Here is a 20,063-nt window from a genome sequence, read left to right on the forward strand (position 1 = left end):
CTAACCCTTCTGATCCCAACATACCATTGGACTCATTGTTCTCAATTTATATCCATCTTGGAGCTCAAAACATATCCCAAGCAACACAAAAGGTTGACATCTCTGTTTCAAATGACATCTCTTTGTAAAAGATTCCTACAGGAAAGGGGATGGTCGGAGTAGGACTATACAAAGTTATTTTAGCATATCTTGCACACCCTTTCACCAAATTTCCACGTGATATAAGGCATCAAAGTGTGAGTACTCTTGTTGAGTATACTATCTATGAAGCTATTGAACCATTTACAGTTGAGTACCCACTTTCAATACCAACAAAAGATGGTGTGGAAGATAAGTTTAAAGGAAGAAGAACCAGTCTGGTGAGATGGGAAAAGTGTAAGAAGAGAATTTTGATCAAAAAGTTTTATCCATACAATAAAAAGGAAATTATGTCCTTAGAAACTAATTTGGCAGAGGTGATTTCATCTGGCTTGTTGCCCAAGCATCCTAATCTTATTGCAAGTTTATGTGAGGTGGTTAAGTTAGGGTGTATTTTAGGTTTTGATGATGATGCAGTAAATTACATGCTCCAATCCAAAAACTTGCAACTGTTAGTAGAGGATGAACATTTCCTATCATCTATTTTTCCTAAAATGAATGAAAGCTTGTTTCCATCAGAACTAGCCAAAGGATTCTATGGATGTAGCTCTGGGGACACGAAAAGCATCTTGAGACCAGCTAAGCCAATGAAATCAACTGGATTGTTTTCACTAGATTGTCTACAAGGATGGGAAACGAGCTTGTTTTTGTTTAAACAAGCAATAGCCAATATGGAAGAATCTGCATCCGAGAGTATGAAAAAGAAGTTGGTGAGGTTGTCATTTCCATTGGAAACAATAGATATAGATACAGAGTATCTTCTGAAGTTGATAGTGATACCTACCTCAAAAAGCTTATTACTTCAGAATTTCTCAGTGGCAATGAAAATAGTGGGATGGTGCCACTGAAGCTGGATGATTTACTTGGTAGTCCTAAACTGATGGAACATTTTGTAGTAAGTGGAAAATCAGAGGAAACAACTTCATCACTTCCTTCTAGTGGCAATGGCAATGGTGATTTGGATGTAGAGACGTTGAAGTCAATTGTAGGAGCTATTGTTTTGAGCCTTTATGGGTAGAATTTATCATACAGTAATCCACCTGACAGACCTAACCATGATATTTCTGACATTGGTGTCAACATAAGGCCTTAGAGGTGTGTCACTTCAGTTGGAATCTCTTAGTGGAGCTCATCCCTTCCAATAAAGTCCTGAGGATTTACAGAATTGATACTTCTGGGTCTTACAGAATAGAATGTGTGTTGGCTCATAATAATACTATAGAAAATATGGATATAAGTGGAAATCATATCAATTCCAAATGTGGTCAAGAGTTTAGGAGGGTCCTTCAGGAAAACAAGACTCTGAAACATCTAAATATGTCAAACAATGGCATGAGTGATAAGGGTGTTTCCTACATTACAGTCGCTCTATTTTCGAACCATACCCTGCAATCCTTGCAACTTGAAAAAAATCCAATGGGAGGAGAGGGAATTGATCATTTGATTTGTCCTCTTAGTAGCTTCAAACCCAGCCAACCTCAAGAAAATACTTCTTTGAAATGTTTTTCCATTGGGGGACCTCAAACTAAAATGGGTAGTTCTGGTGTAAGTGCATTAGTGTAGATGATCTCCACAAACCCGAGTTTGCTAAAATTCGCTATAAATGATGACCGTAGCATGGGCGCATCTGATTTCATCAAAATTCTTGTATCTCTTCAAAGAAATGCAACTTTGAAGTCCCTGTCTTTGAAGGGATGTAAAGGAGTTGCAGGAGATGCAGTACTTGAAGCAATTATGGATACATTGCAGGTGAATCCATGGCTTGAAGAGATTGATCTGAATGGAACTCCACTTCAAGCCTCTGGTAAAACTAATCGTGTTCACCAACAGCTTGGACAAAATGCCAATGTCGAGCCAGAGATTGATTTTCTGGAAGACACACCCATGACTGTGCTCAAAACCACTAGCTTTTTCCTCTGTGGACAAGAATTTTCCGGTAAGATTTATGACTTTCCCTATTCACCCTTAATCAATTTCTCATTATACACAAAGGTAAAGGCAACGATCCAATCTACTTCTATATATTGTTGAAATATTCAGTGAGGAGAATGATAATATATTATATAATACTTAAAAACAACTATAGATAGATAGATCGATCATGCAATGACCACGAGGAAGATTATTCATTATTTGGAATCAAATAAAATATGACCTAAAAAGAGGTTTAAGCTTTTCAAAATTCATAAGAGTAAGAAAATTGTATCCTTGTTATGAATGTTATTAGGTATTCCATGATAAACTGGACAACCAAGATTGATTTTTCCAATTCAAATGACCAATATCTGCAATTTTGGCTGTAGGTAAAACAACTCTATGTAATTCCATATTGCAGAGTTTTGCTCGAGCCAAGATTCCATCAGTAGACCAAATAAAAACTCTTGTGAACCCAGTTGAACCCATCACAAGAACTCAGGGTATCAAAATCAAGGTCCTAGAAGATGATGATACTAGAATCTCAATTTGGGACCTTGCGGGTCAGCATGAGTTCCATGCTTTTCATGATCTCATGTTCCCTGGTCCCGAGAGCCCATCTTTCTTTCTCATAATTTGTAGCCTATTCAAAAAACCAGACAACAGAAAACCCAAAAAGGTTCAAGAACTTGAAGAAGATATAGTATATTGGCTAAAATTTATTGTTTCCAATTCCTAAAGAGCAGAATCCTTTCTCACTCATGTCACAGTTGTTTTCACTCATATTGATAAAACTTCTGAAAGTTCAGAATTGTACTTATTAGCGGTCCAATGTGTTTACAGGCTTAGGGATCATTTCACTGGCTTTGTTGAATTATCCCCAACTGTATATATAGTGGATGCAAGGTTATCTGGTTCAGTGAATAAGGTTGCTCATCATGTGCAACAAAAAGCCAAAACAATTTTAGAAAGGGTTCCCAAAATTTATCGAGTATGCGATGACTTAAGAGTGTTGTTGTTCAATTGGAAATCTAAGCATTCCAACAAGCCAGTTATAGATGGGAAGATTTTTCTCAACTGTGTGAAAATGATATTCTAGCACTGAGAATACAGTCTCGCTATGATGACCCCATAAAGGTTGAAGAGAGGAGAAGAGCCATAGCATGCTCTTTGCATAAAGCTGGAGAAATCATCTATTTTCAAGAGCTTGATTTCATCATAGTGAATTGTGAGTGGTTTTGTGAGGAAGTCCTTGGACGTCTAGTAAGACTGAAAAACAAAATTCAATCTACTTTGGATCGACAGCAAAGGGGCTTTACAACTAGAAAAGAGTTGGAGGTGATTTTAAGAGAATCTTTATAGGGTTCAGTACCCAGATTTGGTCCCAGAATTTTTGAGAATGTGCACCCAAGTGACCTTGTGAGCATGATGTTGAAACTAGAACTCTGTTATGAACAAGATCCTGGCAATCACAATTCAAAGCTTTTCATACCTGCAATACTGGAGGAAGGTTGGTACAAGCCACAAACATGGTAGCTAGGTGGATCAGGCTACATCTACACTGGCTGCCATTTTGAGTGCGATGATTCAAATCACACTTTCCTCACTCCTGGATTCTTCCCAAGGTTGCAGGTATGACCCTTTGATTTTAATCTTTAAAAATACAGAAAGAAAATAATCAAACTGGAGTCTCTTTTATCTTTGAGAAGAATAGGAGACACGGCTGATTTATTCTAGATATCAGAGATCTCATGTCCTGTTTACTGCTCAACCTTGGATAGAGTTGAAGCTGGATATCATATTACCTGGGGTGCAAGGCATAATATGTTAGATTCAACCATTTATCCATTTAAGGCAAACTAATTTATGATTGTAAAAATATCTTCTACTTGAAGATTGTGAGCCATTACGTAATCACTCCCCCATGTCTGTCTATCTATCTATCTATCTCCCCAAGGAAATTCCTGACTATTACATGCAAATGGGGATACAGTGCTTATGTCTCCAATGCATCCCTTTATTCATGGAAGGCAGGGAACATAGGGAATGCATCAAGGAACAAAATGAATGCTTCCATATGGTTCACTCTAATTATCCAACAATGCTTCAATGACCAGTTTGGAATCTCTCTGGATAATCAGCTCTCGGATCTCTCTTTGTAAAGAAATATTTAAGCCTCTTAGAACTATCCTAAATTCTCCTTCATCATTAGGACTACATTCCAGGCCTTCCATATTTGAAATAGAAAAACTATTGGAGAAATTTCATAGATGGCTACTTGTTCCAATAACCATGGATTTTCCTTTGTTTCCCTATGAAAATGGAATCTCTACAAATCCAACATGATATCATCTGGATCAGATTCTATCAACGAAGACTTGGAATGAACCATAAAATCCTTCTATGGAATGAAGAAAACATAACCAAAAACATATTGTTTTCCAGTAGTTATGGCTTGTCCACACTCTCCACCCCTCTTTTAATGCACTTCAATGAAACTTATCAACTAGTTACTAGCCCACAATCGGTTCTTCTCCACTCTCTGGATCTCATCTTTGAAAAATTTCCTTGTGTCTAGTTTATCCAAATTGACTTTACAACAAATATTGGTAGGGAGGAAAATACCACTTTTCATACTTTTCGCCTTTTAGTGTGAAAGGATAGTCATTTAATTTGTCACAACTGACCAAAAATGATTAGGATTTCTCTCTATGCAAAAAGGTTTTAGGATACAAATGCAACTCTATGGTTGCCATGAGCCAAACCTTCCTAGTGAACCAACAGAAACTAAGTAAATGACTCAAATCCTGGAATTTACAACTTTAAATTGGTTACACCTCAAAGAACCATGGAACCCACAGGGAAACAAATTGTTTGTCTGGAAAGCTTCTGATATATAAAAAAATCACAAAAAATAGGCCTGACTGGGAAAAATTTAGAGAAATGAAAATCATAATTGACTTGGCAGTTTGTAATCAATATTGGTGTCCAACAACTGGGATTGTTGAAAATTCAAGCCCCAAGGAATATTGTATTCTCCAAACCAACTTTTCAATGGCTGGAGAGACTAGGATATAGAAATAGTTGAGAACAGTTAGAAGATTTATAGAAGGATGATGCAAACTCACATTTGAGAAATTCAAGTAAGAATCCTTTTTATATTTGAAATCCATACCAACATTACATGTAGATGCATAATGGGAAACTCTTTCCCTATAAATGATACCAAAATACCACCAAGTTTTCCACGCTCCATATCTCCATTACAGTATATTACCTACAGTAGATATGAACAGATCTCAAGCCTGAAAGTAGTTGACTAGGATTGAAAATCTATCGGTAACTTAGCTTACATAATCTCTACTGCCCTCGAGACATAAGGTCCAAATGGTAGTTTCTTTGGTTATAGGATCCCACAATAGTGTTGTTGTTGCTACCAAGCATGGAATTTGAAACTTGCATTAGGCAATTTCTTCACTTTGGCATCAGACCGCAAGATTATATCCCAAGTTTCCCCTACCTACCATCCATTTTTTCTTACCTCTGGTTTTGTTGTTCTGCTACCTTACTGTGTCGGTTCCACAGAAGAGTGCCCATCATTGAAGAATGAGTGGAGTGAGATACAAGGAACAGTATCAAATTCCCTATTATTGTTTATGAAACTAGATATCGTTCCTAACAATTAATTCCTTTCGATATATTTGATATCTATATCTAATAATTTGATCTGCACCTTATCTCATTTTTATGCCCACCTTTTTTATCTGTCACAGGTGCACCTCTACAACAAAATCTTGGGGTCAGGTAACATACAAAGTGCCACTTACAAACTTGAGAAGAACCTCATCTCAATAGTCATCAATGGCATTGACATCCGAGTTGAACTCGAAGAAAAATGGGCTACTATATCGATATATTGGCTTTCTCATCACAAGACCTCAATGAAACTCTTAAAGTTCTGAACTAGGTTGTTGTTGAAAGCATTCTAAGACTTTGTGCATCATATGTAGGTTGCCAAGGGGTACTATTAGTTCAAGGTATTTTAAGGCCACAATGTGTGTAGGACCTCCTACCACCAAGGTACAGGAAGGGCCAATTTGTTCTGGTGGAGTATTTGAAGCAAGAGCTACTCTCAGTTCCAGCAGATATCAGAAATAACTATCAGCATACCTGGAGTGTTGTTGCTAAAGGAAGGTCTATCATCTTAGGGGCCAGATTCGACCATGCAAGGGACCTGCTTGGAGAGGAATAATTCATGGATGTATTGCAAAGACGATATCACGATCTTTACAGGCTTGTTGTTGAGCTAGATGTGCCATCAGCTAACGACATCCCTGATTCTCAAGGTGCTCGGAATGATGATGATGATGAAGAAAATGAAGATGGGTCTATGTCTCCTACCATTGTTGGGATAGCAAAGGGGGTTGAGAAGGTATTGGAGAGACTTAAGATTATTGAGAGGGACCTCCAGGACATCAAGCAAGAAATTCAAGGACTGAGGTATTATGAGCACAATCTTCTGATGGAACTCCACAAAAAATTGAACAATTTGATCAACTTCTCAGTCCAACTGGAAGAGAGAAAAGTCCCACACATGTTTTATTTTGTCAGAGCAGACAACGGCTTTGCAAAAAGGTTGGTGACAGACATTGTTTCTGGCATGACTACACTGCAATTACATATGTTATGTGAATACATGCGCGAATTACATGTTGTTGATGGCCAACTTGGGTGCAATCTAATGAAAGTCGACAACAAAATAGTGCAGAGCATCCTTCCATATCTTAACGGGTTCATGAAAATCTTGTAAGGCATGAGTATACTACACATGGACATTAATACATGGGATGCATTGGGAAATTTGAATATGGACTTCAATACAGAGGATATATAGGGCACACTGAATATGGACAGTAATACTGAGCATTTAAACCAGGAAACCTTTGGGCACATTGAATAGAGACATTATTACAGATCATTTAAACCAGGAGTATGCATCTAGGTTGCTAAGCAGAGTTCAAACAAAAATGACTATGGAATCTGAGATATGCAACCTTAAGGACCATATCAAACCAGAGGCCATATAGGTTTGCGATGTGCTGGTTGTAATCAAACAATAACACAACCACAAAACCTGACTGATGAAACCAAGCCATCAATCAATCACAACAAATCCAAATCTTCCGAAGGCCAACAAATACTACCAGTGAGATTGAGAATTGAAGGAATAATTTTGGCTTCCAAGGATTTGATTAACACCACACGCACCTTTCTTCCTCTCGCGTGCATTGTTGGAAGAATGAACAAATCCATCAGAAAAATACCCATCCTGATCTGCAGATCCACATTCGCTTGTCCCAGAACAATGATTGACATTGTAAAGTGAACGGTAATGGTCAAGATTTCCCATACTGGGGCTCTTTCTCATGTCGGCCATGCCATCATCTGTAGCAATGAGCATGACCCCAAAAAGTTATCAGTGAAAACTTCTTTCTTATATCTCCATATTTTTCCTTTCACAATTTCGAATAATGGAAGCTTCTTTGATCTCTTCAAAGGCTTCCGTGAACCCCCGGCAACAAATACCCCCTTTCACAGTGTCTCACAATATAGGTCACCCATACCAAATCCGCCCATGTATTTTGTATGGCAGGCATTCCTTGTCGCCCCTACTACAGAGCAAGCCTCAGCAATTAAGAATGTTATCCAGCATATAAAGAATAATATGATCGCCCATGCACGAGATCCGCCAGGTTTCATAACGCTTCTACAGAACAGGCACCTGGTGAAGGCCATGACAAGATCCTAGCTCACCAAAATAAATAGAAACACAGAAAGTTGCCTCATCATACTCGTCTGGTGTCATGACTCGAGTGATCTTCCCACGCTCTACGGCCACTGTGAAGCCGAAAGCAATGAGATCGAAAATGAAGATGAAGAACATAAGCACCTTTAACACCATTGTTGCTTTCTTGTTCGCAACCTGGGATGGAGATGATTTGACAGATACCTCTACCTTCTTCTTGCGAGTCTTATAACTAAATTTGTAACTAATTTAATATTGGTTGAATGAATAAGATGGCTAAAACTATTTTAATTATCTAACATCTAAATCAAGGGCACAAGAATGTACACATAATCTAAGAGGAGAGTTCTTTTCAGAGGGAAACGCCTTACGACGTAAAATTAAATATAATATTATAAAGGCACATTGTTAAGTTCTAGAGAGTATATCATTATTACAATCAAAAGTTTTTTGTTGAGTGTTATGAATTAATCAATATAATAATGCAAATATTAATATATGAAACTTTACTTTAAGATAGGAAAAATATCTTGGATAAACAATCTTTCAATTGAGCAAATATCTCAACCTCGCACCAAACTAGGGATCCAACTAGTTTGAAATAATCTCTCAAACCAACTAGACCCCAACAACCTCCAAGATGATAGGAACATAATATCTACATAGAGAAAAAATCTCTATCTAATAATGACTAATAATCCTAACAATGAAATATTATCACAATTATGAAACAAGTAGGAGTCACATGCTCTAACATTCCCCCTTAATGGCTACTTTTCTTTATCTTCCTCAATTGAGGTCTTCAATGTCTTTCTCTCTGCAACAAATGCTTCATTATGAATTAAAGAACCTCTTTCTCATCAAAGTATATCTTTGGTCCAACCTAAAACTATCACCTTCTACCTCAATTATGCAAACATCACAAAATTTTCGACATCAATAAATGAAACAAATATCTTCCAAAGTGCATGAGTACCTAACTATTGAAACTACCAACCTACTGTGAAAAATCCTACACTCAAGGAACCCCTACTGCAGCAAAATTGAATTTACTTCTCCTACTTGATTTTAATATACATTATCAAGTTATTTTCTGAAAAATATTGAAGTAAATTACTTCTACAACCTACCCCAATTTAACTTGGTTACATGAAACAAGAAACTGAGCAAAGAACAAGATACATAGGACACTGTTACTTTTGGTCTAAATAGTCCCAGGAAAAACCCAATGAGGGAAAACCAGTGCAACAACTCTGAGAGTTTTTTATTATTAATCAGTAGTTCTGAATACAATGTTGGATGCCCTCCCGACAATCCAGTGATAGAGAAAAAATATAATGGCAGAAAACTGAGTGAGATTACCTCACTTCACCTAGTAGTTTCCAGCTGATCCGACAACAAAACTGGTTAACCCCAATTATCTCTACATTGGCCCTCTGTAGGCCATGCATCAACCTTACAGGGTCTGTGTATGTTGCAACAGCTCCCCAACAGTTTCCGGCTTTCTGCGTGAGGGAAGATTCTGCTCTACACTGACCCTTCTGGCTCTGTGTCAGGCCTACGTGGGCCCAGACTGACCCAACGTCAGTCCCTCTAGATGTTGTGTTTCCTCCACTAGTGTCTCTCTACCTCTCTACCTAGTATTCCTGAACTATCCATGCCCCTCTACTGCAGAATGATCACTTAGTTCAAATTTCTCAGCTTCCTAGCCCTAAAAATCGAACTCTAGATCAATTCATTCTCTCCGTGTGTGTTTTTAAATGAACCCCAAGCCTCCTTCTTATACTTTCCTTGTTGAGACTTCAACAACCGAGATTAATTCTCTAATCAACGGCTAATAAAACTTGACTTGATCCTCTTTTTAGAACATTCTCACCCATATTTTGATTAATACCCATTAATACTTTAATTTTCCTAAGTTTAGACTTAGGAACCCCATTAAAAATATTAAGTGTTTTAATAAAATACAATCTGGGAGGAATTTCACCAAATGATTTATGGGTTCTTTAGAACTCATGTGCCTTAGCCTCTCCACCAATCTTCATGGCTAGAGAACATCTGATGCTACCAAAAACTAACACTCCCTATTAGCTAGGAATGTGCTCTAGCAACATCCAACTATATGTTTCTCTGTCTCTGAAGCATCTCCTTTCTGCATTGTTGCTGCCACCAACACTGTGTGGTTGCAGCTACTCTACTGCTGCCCATGACACTACCACTGCCACTGTTGCATCTATACTACAACTCTCTCTACATCTACTGCTAACATTGCCACTACTAGCTCTACACTGCGTCATTTTCCAATTGTTGCTGCTTAGCAACGTAAAAGCATCCAAAATTTTTGAACTAACTGTGTTTAACATAATACCATGTGAACGTTGGAATCTCACTGCTGATATTCTCTAGCCCTCTGAATCTTCTGCGCTACTACTGACTTCTGCACTATGCCATCTGCATTTTTTCCAACCTTGCTATGCGCTGATCAGTCTCTGGTCTCAGGTTACTACATTTGTCTCTCCAACCAACCCACTGCATCATCTAACACTAACTCCATCTTGCTACTATTGAATCTCAGGCTCCCGTAGCAAGGAATTGATCCAAGAGGTGGACTCCTCAAGGATCCTGCCCACATGTAGTCTTCCCGACTACAGTTCTATATTGACCCATTTCCCTCCTGGAGATGCGTGGGCACTCATGGAAAACTCATCTTAGTCAATTTTTGTTGGAACAACCTTAGGATCATGTTTCTCATCCTTATCATTTTGCTTCAAAGGACACTGGATGCAAAGTGGCCCAACTCGCCACATCTGAAACATTTCACCTTCGAAATATCCTTCTTCTGATTTGGCTTATGTTGTCCCTTTGATGTTATAGTTACGTTCTCCTCCTCCTCATTGGCCTTCGTGTCACTCCCACTATTGCCGTTGAGGTTGACCTTAACCATATCCCTCCTTAATTCTTCTTGTTGAAGGGCTGCCCACATCTCCTCCCATGAAGGTAGTCTTTCCCTACCCAATATACTTTAGACGAAGACTTGCCATTCATCTGAGACTCCATTCAGGGCCGTCCTTACCATCGCGATAGACTAAGGAGTATACCCCACTGCAGCAAGCTAGCATCTGGTGTCTTGAAGATGTTGAAGATGTGAGTTAACCCCTTCTCCCTTCTACATCAATGTCCACTGCAAATTTTGTTATAGGTACATATTCCATTGTAACTCAAAAGAGCCTTCATACAATGAAGACAAAGCTTCCCACATTTCTCGAGTTGTATCTTTGCCCTGCAAGTGTGAGACCACATGATCTAGAACTCCATCGAGTATGAACCTCTTCACCTTCTCCTGCTCGACCTTGTACTTCTTCTTCTGATCATTATCTGCAGGAACAGCCACAACACTCTTGACATAAGCTTCGAGATCGTACTCCTCCAGAACAACTAAGTTTCTAGTCTTCCATATGACATAGTTGGAAACTCCTTCCAACCTGTACTGATCTTTGAGCCCATGTGATTCCATCTCACCCAAACTTTAGGATTGACTCCTCTAGTCACTGCTCAGCATTGACCTGTTGTCTGGCAAGTGAAGAATTCAAACTTTTAGCGAGAAGAGTCCTCTGAGGATAAAATTCCCCTTTTATTTGTCTTCACTCTTTTCCGACGAATTTCTACCCCGATAGAAATTGTGCCCTTTAAGCACTACGCTGAGGCTCTGCATCATTCCCTCTACCTCTACAAGCTCACGAACCATAAATCGTACCTCTCTATTGTAGGAATTTACAGGGTAAGTTCCACAGAAGAATACCAAAAGGACACCGCTCACAACCAGATCTCAAATCAATACACCAGTATTTTTGACGTGGTTAAAACCCTCAGAGTGCAAGGAGGGAAACAGTCCACGGCCTGTCCCAACGTGGGTACAGACAATTTATTAATCAAAGAATGAAAATTTACATAAGCTTCTCTCATGCACGGATTACCCGAACAATGACCCTCCATGCGCTTTAAATAGAACTCATGGACCAATCGGGTGTCAAGCCACGGATCAAGTGTCGGTAATACCGAGGTGAGAGTGAACCGTCGGATCACTACATATCGTGACCGTCGGATTGTAAGTTACAAAATGTACAACGGTAAAGAAACACACTTTACCTAACTCTAACCTAACTCTATACTAGACCAAGTTGAACTTAACTATATCCTATGTGTCGGAATATCCTAACATCCCCCCTTAAGAACAACTTGGGATAGGATTGAAGGATTTACAAATATGACACAATAGGAGAAGGAAGGAGGCACTAGAGCCTATCCCCCCTTAGTGACAACTTCCTGAACTCCAAGCATATATCGAAGTTTAGTGAACTTCGCCTCTGTGAGAGCCTTTGTGAAGATGTCTGCAACCTGATCATCCGTTGGACAATATTGCACTTCAAGAACATGGTCAAGAATGAGCTTTCTGATGAAGTGCATGTGTAGTTCAATGTGTTTGCTGCGCTGATGCTGGACTGGATCTTTGCATAGCTGAATGGCACTTTGATTATCACACCAAAGTGTGGTTGGATGCTGCTGCTCAAAGCCAAACTCTGATAGGATCTGACGAAGCCACAAGGCTTCCTTACTAGCTTCCACGGCACCACGATACTCTGCTTCTGCTGACGAAAGAGAAATGGCAGCCTGTTTCTTACAAGCCCATGTAATAGGTCCTGAACCAAGAGTGAAGACATAACCGGCAGTAGACTTCCGATCATCAAGGTCACCAGCCCAATCAGAATCAGTGAAACCAACTAACAGAGGAGCTGCTTTGGCACTGTAATGAATCCCAAACTGTATTGTACCTCGAACATAACGAAGTATTCTTTTAGCTGCTTTCCAATGACTTTCACGGGGGTTTTGCATAAAACGAGCAACAAGGCCAACAACAAAGGAAAGATCAGGACGAGTATGGGTTAAATACAAGAGTTTTCCGACAAGTTGACGGTATAAGGTAGCATCAACTTCAGGAGAAGTACAAGAGACTGAAAGTTTGACTCCAGACTGAAAGGGAGAAGGGGCTGGCTTACAGTCTTCCATGTGAAAATGACGAAGAATATCACAAGCATACTTGGACTGGGAAAGGAAAATACCCTCTTGGGATTGCAAGACTTGAAGACCGAGAAAATAGTGTAAGTGTCCTAAGTCTGTCATTTCAAATTTCTTTTTAAGGCTGGACTTCACATGGTTTATAAGGTTGGGATCACTACCAGTAAGAATAAGATCATCAACATAAAGAACAAGGATGATGAGAGAGTTGCCCACTTTCTTGGTGTAGACAGTATTGTCAGAATGACACCTAGAAAAGCCAGATTCTAAAAGAAAGCTATCCATTTTGGCATACCAAGCTCGAGGAGCTTGCTTGAGGCCATAAAGGGATTTCTTAAGGCGACAAACGAGGCTGGAGTCTGTTTGTATGAAGCCAATGGGTTGTTCCATATAGATTTCTTCCTGCAAGTCCCCATGCAAGAAGGCAGATTTAACATCCATTTGATGTACTTCCCATTTTAAAGAGGCAGCAAGGGAAAGAACAAGGCGGATAGAGTTCATTTTGGCAACTGGAGAGAAGGTTTCAGTGTAGTCAATGCCTTCAACCTGTGAAAAGCCCTTAGCAACTAGACGAGCTTTATGTTTGTTAACTTTCCCATCTGGTCCATACTTGGTTCTGTAAACCCATTTGCATCTAACAAGTTTGCGTCCCTTTGGTAGAGGAACAAGATCCCATGTATCATTTGTCATCAATGAATGATATTCTTCATTCATAGCTGTTTCCCAATGTGGATGGCCTGAAGCTTCTGCAAAAGTGTCAGGATCATGATTCACTGGAGCTTGAGCCAGTAAAGAAGAGGCTCTTTCAAACTGAGAACGTGTACGTCGCTGATCTGTAGGATCACCGGCAAGATCACCTGCTGCATCCCGAGTAGCACGGACCCATCTTGGAAGTTGAGGATCCTGAGAGGGTGGGGAAGGATTATCATCCTCGCTTTCATCATCAGAAGAAGAAATGTTCTCAAAGATAGAAGAGATGGGAAGAGGTGGCACATCCGCCGGACTAGGCTCGCAGGCCGATTTATTTTCATCAAATTTTACATCTCTTCTAATGATAACATTTTTGGACTTAAATGGAATAAGTCTATAGCCTTTTACATCTTCAGAATATCCAACAAAAGTACATTTCTCACTCTTAGGTTCTAAGGCTTTATGCTTTTCATCTGGAATATGGGCCCATGCTTCACTTCCAAACACACGAAAGTGACTTACATCTGGTTTAATGGAACTCCAAGCTTCTTCTGGAGTGATATTCTCTAGAACCTTAGTAGGAGTGCGATTGATTATATAATTTGCACAATTAATTGCTTCGGCCCAAAAACTAAGACTGAGTCCTTTAGATTGCAGCATACAATTAGCCATTTCCTTTAAAGTGCGATTTTTCCTTTCAGCTACACCATTTTGTTGTGGAGTGTATGGAACAGTATGTTGCATTTGAATGCCATTTTCGGTGCAAAAGGTGATGAATGCATTTTTAACATATTCTCCACCATTATCAGTTCTTAGCTTAAGAATTTGATGTCCAGATTGTTTTTCAACGAATGCTTTGAAGGCCAAAAAGGTGGTAAATACTTCGCTCTTGAGTTTTAAGAAGTATACCCAAGTGCGTCTAGAGAAATCATCAATGAAAGTTAAGAAGTACTTGCAGCCAGAGAATGAAGCAACAGGAAGAGGACCACATAAATCACTGTGCACAAGCTGTAAAGGGGCTGAGGCGTGCCAAGAGGCACGTTTGTCAAAACTGTCCCGATGATGTTTTCCGAGTACACATCCGGAACAAACACCATCTTTGCAAGATACCATAGGAAGACCTGTCACCATGTTTTCTTTACAGAGATGCTGAAGGGAGCGATAGTTTAAGTGACCATACCGCTCATGCCAAAGTTTGCTCACTTCATCATTATGAGCAACAAATACTGAGGGAAGATGGGATGACCCAAAGTTGTGAAACTTATACAACCTTTTGGAATCATCAGCAAGACCAGTAGCTAGAATCTGTTTAGGATCTTTTAGATCCTTGATTACAACATCATGAGGTGAAAATTCAACGATTTTACCTTCACCTGAATGAGTTATCTGATAGACAGATAGAAGGTTGCAGGATAAGTTTGGAACACATAATACATCATTGAACTGACCATTGTCTAGATGAACAGTTCCAGTCCCTACAACATTAAGAGATCTATCATCACCAACATATATATTTTTGGTGTTACAATCATTTAAAGAAGAAAACATGGCTTGGTTTTTGGCCATGTGACAAGAGGCTCCAGAATCAATGAGCCACTCATGAGAATGAGAAGAAGAAGAAGATACATTTAATGCATAACTAGACTGAGATGATTGACGATGACATGCAGAAAATGCCGTTCCGGAAGTTGAAGTTGAAGTAGGCTCCAGATGGATGTTATGTTTCTTCATTGCGGCTTCCAAGGCTTCCATCTTCTTAAAGCATTTAGATTCTAAGTGGCCATCTCGATTACAAAAGTTACAATGTCTTTCAGTCTTCTTCCATTTGTTTTTATTGGGCTTATCATATTGCTGAAATGATCTTTCATCTTGAGGCTGAGTTGGTTTAGGACCATTCCTTTGAGGATAAGACTTCTTAGGATTCTTTGAATTTGGATACTGCTGGGCGGCTAACGCTTTTGTGGAAGAGTTTCCAAGATTAAGAAGACCAAGGTGTAAGAGTTTTTCTTGTTCTCTTATTAAGGAATCACAAAAGGAGTCAAAGGAAGGGGGCTTGTAGTCTTTGCCTTGACAAATGAAAGCTTCCCTGGTAGAATGGAAAGTGGAAACAAATACAGAGTAGGCTGGCCCTAACTTAGTGAGGATGGAATAAATAAGGTTACCATCATCTTTCTTAACTTTAACACCTTCCAAGAGATATCTAAGGTTCTTGAATTTTGACAAGAAATCTTCAATGCAAGAAAAATTATTAGGATCCAAAGTAAGCAGCTCATTTTCAAGTTGATGGGATCTAATTTCATTTTTAATCCCAAAAACTTTAGCAAGTTTTTCTAATGCTTCATGAGGAGTTTCAATTTCTGCAATGTGGAATCTAAGATCAGGAGAAACAGACATTCCTATCAAGCCACGTGCTTGATCTTGTCGATTTTCCCATTTTTCGGCCTTGTCTTCATCTTTGGGTTTCTTCTCTTGGTCTGTGGCTATTCTGAAGAGACCTTTACTTCTAAGTAAATCTCCCATGTAGGCGACCCATTGGAAGTAGTTAGTGCTGTCAAGAATGACTTGGCATGGACTTTCCATTTTTGAAAAACAACTGAAGCTGAAGATGCTGAAAGTGAGTGGTCCAATGGATAGATCTCGAAAAAATAGGCGGTTTTAAAAAAAACGGCTCTGAAAAAGGCTTCCGGATGAAGAAGTTATGGCTTTTTGAAAAAAAATTGTTGACGTTGCCGGCAAAGTGCGCGAATGTGCGGGAATGAAAAAATCCGCCCCCACAAAATGGAGACTTGAACCCAAGACCTCTACTCTCTTAAAAGGTCTTTGAACCAATTGATCTATACAAAAGATTTGAGAGAGAGAGAGAGAGAGAGAGAGAGAGAGAGAGAGAGAGAGAGAGAGGGGGGGGGGGGGGGCCTCGATTTGCGTGCTTGCCTTGGGAAGACTCTTTTCCCCTACAAAACACAAAACACAAAACCCAACACGAATATCCAAAGAAAAACGAACCTTACGGCTCGAAGTTAGCTTTAGCCAAAAAACTAGAAATTTTAAAAAAAATCTCAAAGTTAGCTTCTAGCCGAAAAACTAAATATTTTCCTCAATGTTTCTGATTTTCCGAGATCACACTAAGGTGCAGGGAAAAGAGCATACGCATGAGAAAAATCCTTTCTTTCTGTTTCTGATTTGCCCAGATCGCACAGAGTCGCAGGGCAAAGAGCATACGCAGAAATGAAAGGTATAGATCCGGGAAAAAAAAAGGCTAAATAAACCGAAACCGAAATAAGCAGAGAGAAAATGACAGTAAACTGCAAAAAAAAACACTGTATACCTCCCGATCTGAAAAATGACGCAGCTAGGGCTACCGGAAACCTTTTCGCGTGAAACGAAAGGGGTTCCTCACTGAAACAGATGCTCCGAATGCAACAGAGCAGTCCTCTCGGCCCGAAAGCAGTCAGAAACAGCAGATCTAGGAAACGACAGCCGCATGCAGTTCTACCGGCTTCAGATTTGGATCACCAACGGACGCGGCCCTCAAATAGCTCTGATACCATGTAGGAATTTACAGGGTAAGTTCCACAGAAGAATACCAAAAGGACACCGCTCACAACCAGATCTCAAATCAATACACCAGTATTTTTGACGTGGTTAAAACCCTCAGAGTGCAAGGAGGGAAACAGTCCACGGCCTGTCCCAACGTGGGTACAGACAATTTATTAATCAAAGAATGAAAATTTACATAAGCTTCTCTCATGCACGGATTACCCGAACAATGACCCTCCATGCGCTTTAAATAGAACTCATGGACCAATCGGGTGTCAAGCCACGGATCAAGTGTCGGTAATACCGAGGTGAGAGTGAACCGTCGGATCACTACATATCGTGACCGTCGGATTGTAAGTTACAAAATGTACAACGGTAAAGAAACACACTTTACCTAACTCTAACCTAACTCTATACTAGACCAAGTTGAACTTAACTATATCCTATGTGTCGGAATATCCTAACATCTATCGACTCTCTCAGAGAGAGATTTCCTCGAAATATCTGCTTTCTCGGCAAGGACTGCGCAATCCCTTCAAGGGGATTCGAATTGCTGCCAAATGCAACTATTGGCCTCTCTGCTCAGCGCTGGATCTGCTATTCCTGTTTCAAAATCAATGCTCTGATACCAGGTGAAAAATCCTACACTCAAGGAACCCCTACTACAGCAAAACTGAATTTACTTCTCCTACTTGATTTTAATATACACTATAAGTTCTTTTCTGAAAAATACTAAAGTAACTTACTTCAGCAGCCTACACCAATTTAACTTGATTACATGAAACAAGAAACTGAGCAAAGAACAAGATACATAGGACACAGTTGTTTTTTGACAAAATAGTCCCCAGAAAAACCTAATGCGAGAAAACCGGTGCAACATCTCTGAGGGTTTTCTATTATTAAGCAGTAGTTCTGAATACAATGTTGGATACCCTCCCGATAATCTAGTGACAGAGAAAAAAATATAATGGCGGAAAACTGAGTGAGATTACCTCACTTCACCCAGCAGTTTCCAGTTGATCCAGCAATAGAACTAGTTAACCTCGGTTATCTCTGTGTTGGCCCTGCGTAGGCCCAGCATCAGACTTACAGGGTCTATGTCATCCCTGCATTGTCTCTTCTCCTTCCTCGAGCTTCTGCATCAACCTCTCCTGGCTGTTCCGACAGATCCCTAGCAGTTTTCGGCTTTCTATGTGAGGGCAGCTTCTGCTCTACGCTAACCCTTCTAGCTTTGTGTCAGGCCTGCATGGGCCCAAACTGACCCAATGTCAGTGCCTCTAGATGTTGCGCTACCTCCACTTGTGGATCTCCGCCTCTCTGCCCAGTATTCTTGAACTATCCCTGCCCCTCTTCTGCAGAATGATCACTTAGTTCGAATTTCTCAGCTTCTTAGCCCCAGAAATCAAACTCTAGATCAATTCGTTCTCTTCGTGTGTGTTTTTAAATGAACCCCAAGCCTCCTTCTTATACTTTTCTCATTGAGACTTCAACAGTCGAGATTAAGTCTCTAATAAACGGCTAAGATTAAAACTTGACTTGATCTGCTTTCTAGAACATTCTCACCCATATTTTGATTAATACCCACTAATACTTTAATTTTCCTAAGTTTAGACTTAGGAACCCCATTAAAATATTAATTATTTTAATAAAATACAATCTGGGTGGAATTTCACCAAATGATTTATGGGTTCTTTAGAACTCATGTCCCTTTGCCTCTCCACCAATTTTCATGGCTAGAGCACATCCGATGCTACCAAAAACTAAAACCTACTAGGATGTCCCTTCATATACATAGTTGCATCATTCAACCTCTTAATGAACTCTTCTTGAATGTAAAACTTCATGTCCTAAAATCTACAACCAATATTGTGTTCCACCTGTAAAGTATCCATCCAAGACATGGGTCACTCCTTCAAGTATTAAAGAACTCCCTAACAAAGGCTACTAAACTAAACTAGAGAAGGTATCCAAGTCATAATTAGGTTCACTTTATAAATGGGCGTGCATGCCTCTCTAGGTCTAACAATGATTTTCTCTTTACAAGTTACATAGATACAGGTACATACACACTCCAACTCATGGAGACACGAATTACATACTCAAACTCTTATAGGAACACTACATCAAATCAAAACATGATATATATACTTGCTACAAGGAAAATGTGTGTATCACATTACAACATGGTCATGGGTCTTCTTTATTCAACACAACTCACACATTGTTACCTTCATTTGTCCACCACCATCTAACTTTTGTTGCTACGAAAACCAGTATCCTTTACTGCCATAATGATTCAATAAGAACTATCACCAACTTACCTTCAACTAAACTCAAACGATCTCTCTACTATATCCAAGACCTCTTTATCCTTCGTACTACAAACTCATCATTCCTCTCCAAAAAAACCAACCTACAATTAGTCTTGGTTTTTCAAATGAGAACAATATAACCCACTTCCACCTCAAAAAGTGTCCATGCTCCTCCATTCACCTAAATAATTGTCATCATGTACTAGTTGGAAACCAATCATAACATTAATACCTCATATTAACTGATAACTTGTTGTACTCCAGGGCCTAACATCAATCCAACCATGAAGACTAAGTAATTGGTCATTATGGATCTACTTCCATATACTGAGATACATGGGTGCCATCATTGTACTCATCATCTATCTAGGTAAGTATTTTAGCTACATGATGTCTCCATCTCATTCTTACATTTTCTATGCACATGCCAAAGTGGACTTAGAGTGCAACTTGATAAACAATCCAAGGAGAAAAAATATGTAGCTAGAACTCATTTTGAACTACAATAATTCTCACTAAGAAGGCCCAGGAATGATTTTACATCACAAAACATTGCAACATTACAAAGATACCAATAAGCTATCATGACAACG

The 20,063-nt window shown here is 39.4% G+C and overlaps 1 pseudogene; it reads left to right on the plus strand.

Annotated features, from left to right (window-relative positions):
• The first annotated feature begins 973 nt into the window (after positions 1-973).
• LOC149139657 (protein TORNADO 1-like) lies at positions 974-7,156 on the plus strand (annotated as a pseudogene).
• Positions 7,157-20,063: the final 12,907 nt, after the last annotated feature.

This window comes from Pinus tabuliformis, chromosome X, assembly GCF_031772625.1.
Source record: "Pinus tabuliformis cultivar Carrire ecotype Pingquan chromosome X, CPIR1, whole genome shotgun sequence".
NCBI classification, from domain to species: Eukaryota; Viridiplantae; Streptophyta; class Pinopsida; order Pinales; family Pinaceae; genus Pinus; species Pinus tabuliformis.